This window comes from Cryptotermes secundus, unplaced genomic scaffold, assembly GCF_002891405.2.
Source record: "Cryptotermes secundus unplaced genomic scaffold, Csec_1.0 scaffold542, whole genome shotgun sequence".
Classification (NCBI taxonomy): Eukaryota; Metazoa; Arthropoda; class Insecta; order Blattodea; family Kalotermitidae; genus Cryptotermes; species Cryptotermes secundus.
The window spans coordinates 128,278-138,063 of NW_019724590.1; positions in this window are offsets into that span (position 1 = coordinate 128,278).

The window sequence follows — 9,786 nt, forward strand, 5'->3', positions numbered from 1 at the left end:
CGCCATGAAGGCGTATGGGGGAGTGGATGTATAGATCCACATTTTCTTGACCTCGGCACTAGTTGGAGGTGAGTGCTTATCTTCAAGCACTGGCCGCTTTACCCTCGGGGAAAGAGCCCCAGAACACATTGAATAGTAGGTTGGGTGGGCCCCAGACCCGGTCTGGACGACGTGGAGAAGAGAAAATTCTTGACCCTGCCGGGACTCGAATTCCGACCCCTCGGTCGTCCAGTTCGTAGCCAGTCGCTATACCGTCTACGCTATCCCGGCTCCCAAAAATTAATTGAGATTAAATCTTCATCAACTTCTTATAGGTACTGTTCGCCTTAATGGGCTGTCAAACGTGGTGGAAATCCTCAGTCAGTGTAGCAGGACCTCGACCGGGGCTCGAACCAGACGCCTCTGATATATGTCAGAAAATATATTGTTTGAACTAACTCTTCCATTATACGTGTAACTTGGATGTCCGAGAAACCTTTTAACATTTACCGTGGAACTACGTGTACCATCTGAGATTTGAGGTTCTTATGGCCGTGACTATGAAGAAATGACGCCGGGTAGTCTGGCAAATGTTTACCAACGTTTCGAACGAATGTAATGCTTCCAAACTGAGGTTCATATGGAGGCAGAATATTGCTCCAAATTGGTGGAGAACTTGTAACACAATATCAGGTGTCACAGTGAAAAGACTTATAATCCCAGACTGTATTTAAGAATTTCCTATGATTCCCAGAACAAAAAGCTATTATTTCCTTAAGCAACGTTCGTTCACATTTTGATCTGCGCGATGGAAATGCGGAGTATATTTATTCTGAGACGCCCGGTGATAGGGACTAACTCTATAGAATGGGCCGAACTGAGTAGATTCTTAGCCGAAGGCCGAGACAAAATTCTGTCTCCGAAATGTCGTGTTTTAAATAAGAACAGGACAATAGATAGTGTTCAAAAACACAATAATTTTATCGCTGTACCAACAACAACAAAAAATATACTCTGTGGCCTATAGTCCGCAAGCGAACTATACCGACCGAGCGACCGCCACTGGTCGGCGAAGTTAGTGCCAACTTTTTCGGATAGAGGCTTTTAAGTGGTCAGCGCAATGGATCTCCACGGCCATTTAATCTCGGCTTTCTAAACTGGAGCCGCTACTTTTCCATTCAGGTAGCTCCTTAGTTATCTTCACGAGGCTGAGTGGTCCCCATTCCAGTCCCACTACTTCTCAGAAAATCTTGTAGCACCGGGAATCGAACCCGTGACCTCTAGATATGTAGGCAGGAACTCTGAACACTAGACCACAGATGCGGTCGTATATTAATGTACAATTGTCACAAACTTTTAGAACTTATTTGCAATGAAATATTCGAGAAAATAGCACACCTATTCTCGGGTTTGGGTAGATAAAACTATTGTGAACATAAAGATACTAAATGAGAAAAATGGATTGAAATTTTAAAATCCAATGAAAATTCTGTAAGGAGTCAATATTCGTAGAATTAGCCATTGAACTGAACAGCGATTCTAGAGAGAAAATCAGGAGACAGAATTGCACTTGTGGATATTGCGTTTCGGCATTTACATCAGCATCAGAAACGTTTTAATAAACGCCCTTGCTGGAAGTAATAATAATCATATTTACTCCAGAGATCACGCACTCCTGTAACACTTTCTCATAGTTGCATAAAATTGTGATAACCTTAGATTATCGCAGTCTCTGCTACAAGATGCCTGTGTGCTAAGGAAATCCGCTCACGTATCAACAATTACTATTTGTTCGGCAAAGCAAAATGACCTCCTGGCATCCATAATTATCGGCGATAAGACAGAGCAAACAATTGCAAATGCCGACCACAAGAATTCTGCGAGCGATAGTTGAATCGCTGCTGGAATTGCAGACGACTCAAATAAAACTTAAAATTGTAAAGCCATCCCTGTGACAGAACGTGAAGGCCCATAACGCTGTGAGACGTCGAGGCTCCCACATTTTGTCTAGACAATCGGCTCATAGATGGCAGTAAGGTTGTCACCCTTACTCGCCGGCCGCCTTTTACCCCCCAGGAAGATTCCTGGTACCCATTTTTGTTAGAGGCTGAGTCAACCACAGGGCCATAGTGCGGCTGGAAGGATTAGGTAAATTGAAAAAAATCCAATGGCCCTCTCGGGATTCGAACCAGCGATCTTCAGGCTTGTAGAGTAGTGCCTCAACCAACTACGCTACCGACGAGTCAAATACGCTCGCTAATCCTGTCTATTAATTTCATGGAACAGAGTCCTTCCTTGAGAAACAAACATTCGCTCACCTGATCAAGAAGTTGTCCAATTTCAACGTCGACTTCACAACAGCCCTTCACTGTATTTTCTAGTGAGACAAACGAACGCAGTTCACATCTTCAAATCTTGTAAGATCCATTTTAAATCTTATCTTTCCAGCTATGCCTATGTCCTTCAAATGATGTCTTCCCTTTACTTTTTTCAAACAAATTTCTAAGCTATTATGTGTGCTGCATATCCTGTCCATCTAATCTTCATAGCATTAGGGGTGCAGTTTATGGAGCTCCCCACTATTCAACTTCCGTCAGCCTGCTCCTATTTCCACCTCAAAAACAACTCCGTGGGCTGTAGTCCGCAAGCGAACTATACCGACCGAGCGACCGCCGCTTGTCGGCGAAGTTAGTGCCAATTTTAGCGGATAGAGGCTGTCGCGTGGTCAGCGCAACGTATTCCCACGGCCGTTAATCTCTATTTTCTAGACCGGAGTCGCCATTTCCTTGAAATAGCCCCTCAATTATCGTCACGAAGCTGAGTGGACCCCGTTCCAGACCCATTACTTCTCAGAAAATCTGGTAGCACCGGAAATCGAACCCGGAACCTCTGTATCTGTAGCCAGGAACTCTGACCACTAGACCGCAGAGACGGTCACCACCTCATAGCTCCAAGTACAGAGTGATCCAAAAGTCCCGATCCCGATTAATGAATTCACGAAAATGGATCGAGACTTTTGGATCATTCTGTATTCTCCTAAACCTCCCGTTCTTATAGACTCTTACCTAATACGTGCCCTAAGTGAGAGATTATTTTCATATATTTTAATTTGTAGGCTTGCAAATAGCAGATCCGAGTGGTAGCAAGAGTTTCCTAAATTTAATCTCTTTTCAGTTTTCTTTCTGTGAATGCAACATTCATTGTTAATTTTATTTCCAAAGGATTTAAATTCTGCACATTCTCCAAGGACCCGTTGCTTTCGTTTATTTTATCCTGCATTCTGATGACGAGACATGAACATGTTCTTAGTTTTCTGTGGGTCCCTTAGATCAGTGTTTCTCAACTTTTGCCTGACCGTGGCCCGGTAAATTCTTTTTTCTATTAGACGAGGGCCCCGTACCAGGCCGCGGCCCGGCGGTTGAGAAACACTACCCTATATGACCTTTTCCACCACAGTCTTTTAACACATCGGCGAATTCAAAATAAATATGTAATTAAATATATATCTTCCGTAAGAAAATTAGTCTATTTCGTCATAGTGACACATCCTTCACGCAAGGAGAGATATTTATATTGACTTGAATCAACTTTCTAGACGTAGCCACGGGCTTCAGAGCTGCATCAGAACATAATTTAGTGACAGGGTACTTTGTACGCAGTCATGAATCTCCAGGTTGCATAAATTCAGTGGATATTAGCTACGATTTTGACGTTCTAAAATATGAAGCGTTCAGTCGCATATGTGACGAATGGACAATATTATTGTAGTGTAGCTGTTTTAGCATAGTAAGACGCCTGAAGATGGCCATTTAGGGCCGAGATATGTTGTGTTGAAAGTGAAAGTGTAAGAAAGAAGGAACAATTCGTTGCAATGTTGACGGACTGTGTAGTACATAAACAGTTTCAATGGATATCTCGACTGACTGAATGAATTTAGCTTCTTAAAACTACCCAGCTTTGCTAATTAACTGGTTAGTTTGTTGATTTAGTTATAATATCTTCCATCCCTCCTTACTGAGCACTATATATCTTACACAGTTCACATACAACCATTAAAAACCTTTTAAAAACAAAAACCTCTAGGAGCCTGCACAGCTCAAATTTGCGGACATATGTCAATCTAATTCATCCAGTTGGTGGAACTAATATCGGAGGCGTGGACGACTAGGGGCTATTGTTGTCGATGGAATCAATAGCATCGTTAGGTTGCTGTCAGTTCTCTGCTCCCACCAGTCTGTGGTTTGTCGCAACCCGAACAACTAGTCAGAAAGTGAATTTTAGAACATTTCTGGAATTGTTCAAGCAGTTCGTTTGCTTGTATTTGAGTTACCTATCTTAAATGAAGAACTTGAAAATGTGTACTAGACGTTATGGTTCGCAGTGAATTAGATAAGAATATGTTTGTGATTGTCTTGTGGTGAAAGAGTTTGCGTGTCTCATCGCTGAACGTGGGATATGTGTGCAGTTACAGATGATCTTTACGATTCACATGGCCGGCTATACCAACGATATTAACAAGTATCCCAAAGTCTCACAGACATTGGACTAACAGAAAGAACATTTTCTTTAATTTCTACTACACTGTTAAATTGCTTCAACAAATAATTTATTAATCCGCTTCAATTTTGCACATTTGCTCTCTTCACTTTCTACTACGAGCACATCAAAGAAATAAAACCCAAACTTGAAACAACTTTGATATAAATTTCGGTGGTTATATTTTTACCACAATATACTCAATGTATTTAATGGATGCAAATTTGTGACTCTGTGCCAAGAATCACGTTTCTTATTTCGATTTATTTAATGACTATATGACCGCCTCTGTGGTCTAGTTGTCAGTGTTCCTGGCTACAGATACAGAGGTTCCTGGTTCGATTCCCGGTGCTACCAGATTTTTCTGAAAAGTAATGGATGTGGAACGGAGTCCACTCAGCCTCGTGACGATAATTGAGGAGCTATTTCAAGGAAATAGCGGCTCCGGTCTAGAAAATGGAGATTAACGGCCGTGGGGATCCGTTGCGCTGACCATGCGACACCCCCTCTCCGCTAAATTTGACGGAGTTCTCTTTTTCAATGATTATATAGCGTCTAGTGATAGGTCGATTAGTAAGTAATAAACTTCAAAATGGTATGACAGGAAGCGGTCGTAGTTTAATTTGGTCTGGATTTACTGAAGAAACTACGATAAACCTCAGCTAGGAGAGCCGATCTTCATGTCTAGGTTGGAATCTATGACCTCTCAGATATGGAAGAGAGTGGTACGATTTAATGGAAGAGAAAATATATTGGTTTCTTTACCATTACAGAATTTCGGCTAAAACATAAAATTTCGTTGTGCTACTGACGCATTTTTTATTTCATTTTACCTTCTTGCTGACCCCTCTTTTCCCTCCCCTAACCAGGGAAAGTAAATAGCATACTGTAGAAAACAAAAGAAAATCTTGTCCATGTCTGACGTCTAAGCTGTATTATGCGGAAAGAACACCAATAATTCATCACTACATAACGTGACTGAGCCCAATGGAGGCTTTCTTTAAAAAATGTGAGATTATTAACGTAAGTTTCCTTTACGTTCATGCTTGATGTTCCTCGTGAAAATGGGATGTCATTGGCACAGGCCTGTTTTCACTGGAAAGCAGCTTAATGCAGTCCTGCTGTACAGATTTTGAAAGTGTCCAGTAGTTCCACACGTATCATCAGTTTGTCATTAGGATTAATCTGAATCTAGGACAGAGTCCGAAACTAATGACCAGGGCCCGGAATTTGATGACATGTCATCTTTTTTTCCTTGTATCCTCTGCGATGCTCTTAAATATATAAATCTCGGATATGAGCTGCTGGTTACAGAAATGTAAATTTTATAGGTATCTTTTTGTCATTTTTTGACATTTTTTCATTTTGGGGTAATTTTTTGGACATTTAAGGATATTTCTTGTCATTTTTGGCCATTTTAGGGAATTTTACTTCATATGTTTTCTGAAATGTGAATAACGTGGAAGCGAAGTGTTCTTTCTTTTCTCCTTTAGGTCATTTTTTATATTTTTTCTGTCATTTTATAGGTCACTTTTAAATATTTTCAGGTCATCAAAATCCGAGCCCTGCATATTACATTTTTTAGTCATATTTTAAGTCATTTTTCTGGATTTTTTTGGTCATGTTATAAGTGTTTTTTTTTAATATTTTCAGGTCATCAAAATCCGGGCCCTGCTGATGACAATATAAGTTTAGTACCTAATATTACTACATTTCCGGACTTTGTTTATTGTCTTACAGTTTTAGCACAACAGAATTCTAAAGAGTTCTTATTATTGTATGCATTATATTACAATTTGGATTACTGGTTCTTTAGGTTTTGTCCATCGTCTGTTATTCTATATAGGACCCGTTTCAGAAAATTGATCCGATGTCATCCCCAGGTGAAACGCGAAGAGGCATCTGCTCAGTTGGGTCTGTTAGAAAAAACTAATTTCAGTCACTGAAATGAATTGAATGGGCGTCTGTCCACAATTTCATATGAAGATGGAAACAAGTACTCTTCTAAGAAATCCAACAATCCGAAATGCAACGTATCATAGTCAGAACCCTATAGAATTGAATCACTGAGCGCATGAACCTGTATAAGAAAATAATCACACGTGTTTCAAGGAATGAGGGCCGTCTTTAGAGCTGTAAGCAAGTAAAATGTAAAGTTGTCCTTGTAACAGGCCATGGAGGCCCATAGTGTTGTGAGATGTTGAAGTTCCCACATTTTCTAGACAATCGGCTCATAGATAGCAGCAAGGTTGTCAGCCCTACGCACCGGCCGCCCTTTAGCCCCAAGAATATTCCTGGTACTCATCTCTGTTAGAGGCTGAGTCGACCTCACGGCCATAATGCGGCTGGAAGGATTAGTTCAATTGAAAATAATCCAATGACCTCATCGAGACTTGAACCCGCGACCTTCTGGCTTGTAGCATAGTGCCTCAACCAACTACGCTACCACATGCCCCCGTTCTTAGAGCTGTTCTCTGGATAATTCTAATCTACGCGAGTGGAAAATATATTCATTAATTAATTTCAAGTGAATCCTCTTCGTAAGATCACTACAGTAGTTTAGATGTTCAAGAAATGTCCAACCTCTTAGGACACCATTTATATTAAGCAAGAGAAATGTCGGTGCATATGAGGCGCCGTCGCTCAATCAGTATAATGACTGCCTGTGGGTTGGCCGATCTTGGTTAGGTTCGCATAAGAAATGGGTTTATTCTTTTCGCAACGGCTTCTGAAATCACTCAACCTCGCATTAATAGGCACCCCAAATGCTTTTCTTGAGGATAAAGCTGCCAGAACTTGAAAGCTAGAAACTCACCATCATCAAAGGCCGAGGGTAAGATAGCACCATTGCTCCATGTATTTTATGGCTTCGTTCTTAACCTCGGAACCAACTTTTCCTTTCTTAATTTTAATATCAACTTAGTAGAGAAACATCTACTTGGAATTCATATTTTTATCCTTCCATTTCGTTAGGAAATAATCTAAACAAATTTATTATTATTAATAAGAACTGGGATAGCTCAGTCGGTATTTTTTTTTATTCGCATAGTGGGGGGTGGAGTCCAGCTGGGTCCACTCGGCAAATCTGCCCCTGATTGGCCTATTGTACATGCCCCGGGTGATTATGATGATGGAGAATTTGATGGAATGAATATTGGAAGGGGAAACCGAAGTACTCGGATAAAACCTGCCCCAGCGCCACTGTGTCCACCACACATCCCACTTGACCAGATCCGGAATTGAACCCGGGCCGCCGCGATGGAAAGCCAGCGACTAATCGCTTGAGCTATCGCGCGGCCTAGCTCAGTCGGTATAGCGACTGGCTACGGGCTGGACGACGGAGGAGTCGGAGTTCGAGTCCCGGTGTGGCAAGAATTTTCACTTCTCCATGTCATCCAGACCGGCTCTGGGGTTCACCCAATCTCATATACAATGGATACCGGAGGCTCTTTCCTCGACGGTAAAGCGGCCGGGCGTGAAGCTGACCACTCACCTCGAACTAGTACCGAAGTAAAGAAACTGCGGATCTATACATCCACTACCCATACACCTTCATGGTGTAGTGCTTGATTAGTTAAGTACGGGGACAACTTTACCTTCACTTTACTATTATTATCCTATGTTGGAAATTGTAGGTCCACAGCTATTCTTAACAAAATTTCCAAAGTTTTTATATGACCACATTTCTCACTTTTTAAATCTAAATTAAACTTTTTCCAACATTGTTCTATCAAATCTAAATCTGCTGTTACCAATTTAGTCACTTTTTTTTACATTGTTACCCCTTTATTCTGTAAGTAAATGTAAAGCTACCCCTGTAACAGGCCGTGGAGGCCCATAGGGTTGTGAGACGTTGAGAGTCCAACATTATCTAGACAATCGGGTCACAGATGGCGGTGAGGTCCTTTATTCTGTTCACAAACTCAGATTGACTCAGTTTTTATTTTAGTAAGAATTTCGTCGTTATTTCAGAGACACGGCTTCTTCATAATCTCAATAAATGTGAATTCTGTTCTGATTACTTAAACTAGTTCGTCAGTTATTGACTAACAGAAAGGCTTGTGTACGTTTTTCTGGTACATTTTCACCGCTTTCCGCCCTGCTGTCGGACGTGTTTCAAGGGTCAGATTTAGGCCCTTTTCTTTTTACTATTTCTATTGTTATTTATTTGACGCAATTAATCAGTCCAACTGTCTTCCTTTTGCTAATGACTTGAAAGCCAATCGAGATATTAATTCACCTAATTATTATTTGCTTTTAGAGTCAGATATTGATTGTGTAGACAAAGGCTGTTCCGAAAATTTCATGAATTCTAACGTTTGTAAAATTAGATTTATTACTTCTGCCAGGAAAACGAAAATTCTAACTATCAATACGGACTTGTAAATCCTCTTGTATTGCGAACAATTGTACTAAGGATCTGGGTGTACAAATTGATTTTAAACTTCATTGTCATAATCATAATAATATTAATAATGCAATTTCATTTAATTTTTTTGAGTTGCAACTCAGCAACCCCAGGGCCAATCACAAAGCGAGCACGAGTGAAAGAAAGAAACAAACACACACAAAGTACAACATAAGGCAATATATAACATCTGAGTAATTGAAGAAAGCAGTCTTCTGGGATTTGGCACCGTGTATATGTGGTGTTAACCGACGTTTCGGAGGAACGTATCGCCTCCATNAGTAATAATTTAGAGGTGAGAAAACAAAATATATGCATTTACAAGGACACAGTCTGTATTATAATGCGTGATGCAAACGTAATGATAAGAGTAAGTCCATCTGCTGAAATGCTGGACAACAGTTGAGAGCCAAATTACAGGCAAGCAGTGGAGAAAGAAAACACATTAATAGAGAAGAAGCGAACAAACAGAAAAAAATACACAAAGAAAGAAATAAGAACTACATAACACGAACCTTAAATATTATTAACAATTTTAGGTAGAACATAAAATATGATTGAGACTAACGGCCCCGACTGCAAATATGCCGAGATCTTTACCCACCGCGATGGCAGCACAGGCGCACCGCGCAGAGGTATTACAGTGTTTGTTAGAGGGAAAACCACCAAACCTGCAGAAGTCCCTAACATTTCGAGTAGGAACACAAAGGCTAACATTTTCCAAGACGGAAGTGCGGGATATAATGCCACTCCAGAAATGAACAAAGAAAGTCGAATCAAAGTGATGTCTCCTTTTTCTTGAAGAATGTAGACTTAATTTATCTAAAAAAAAAGTATAACTATATGGAAAATGACGGGGGGGG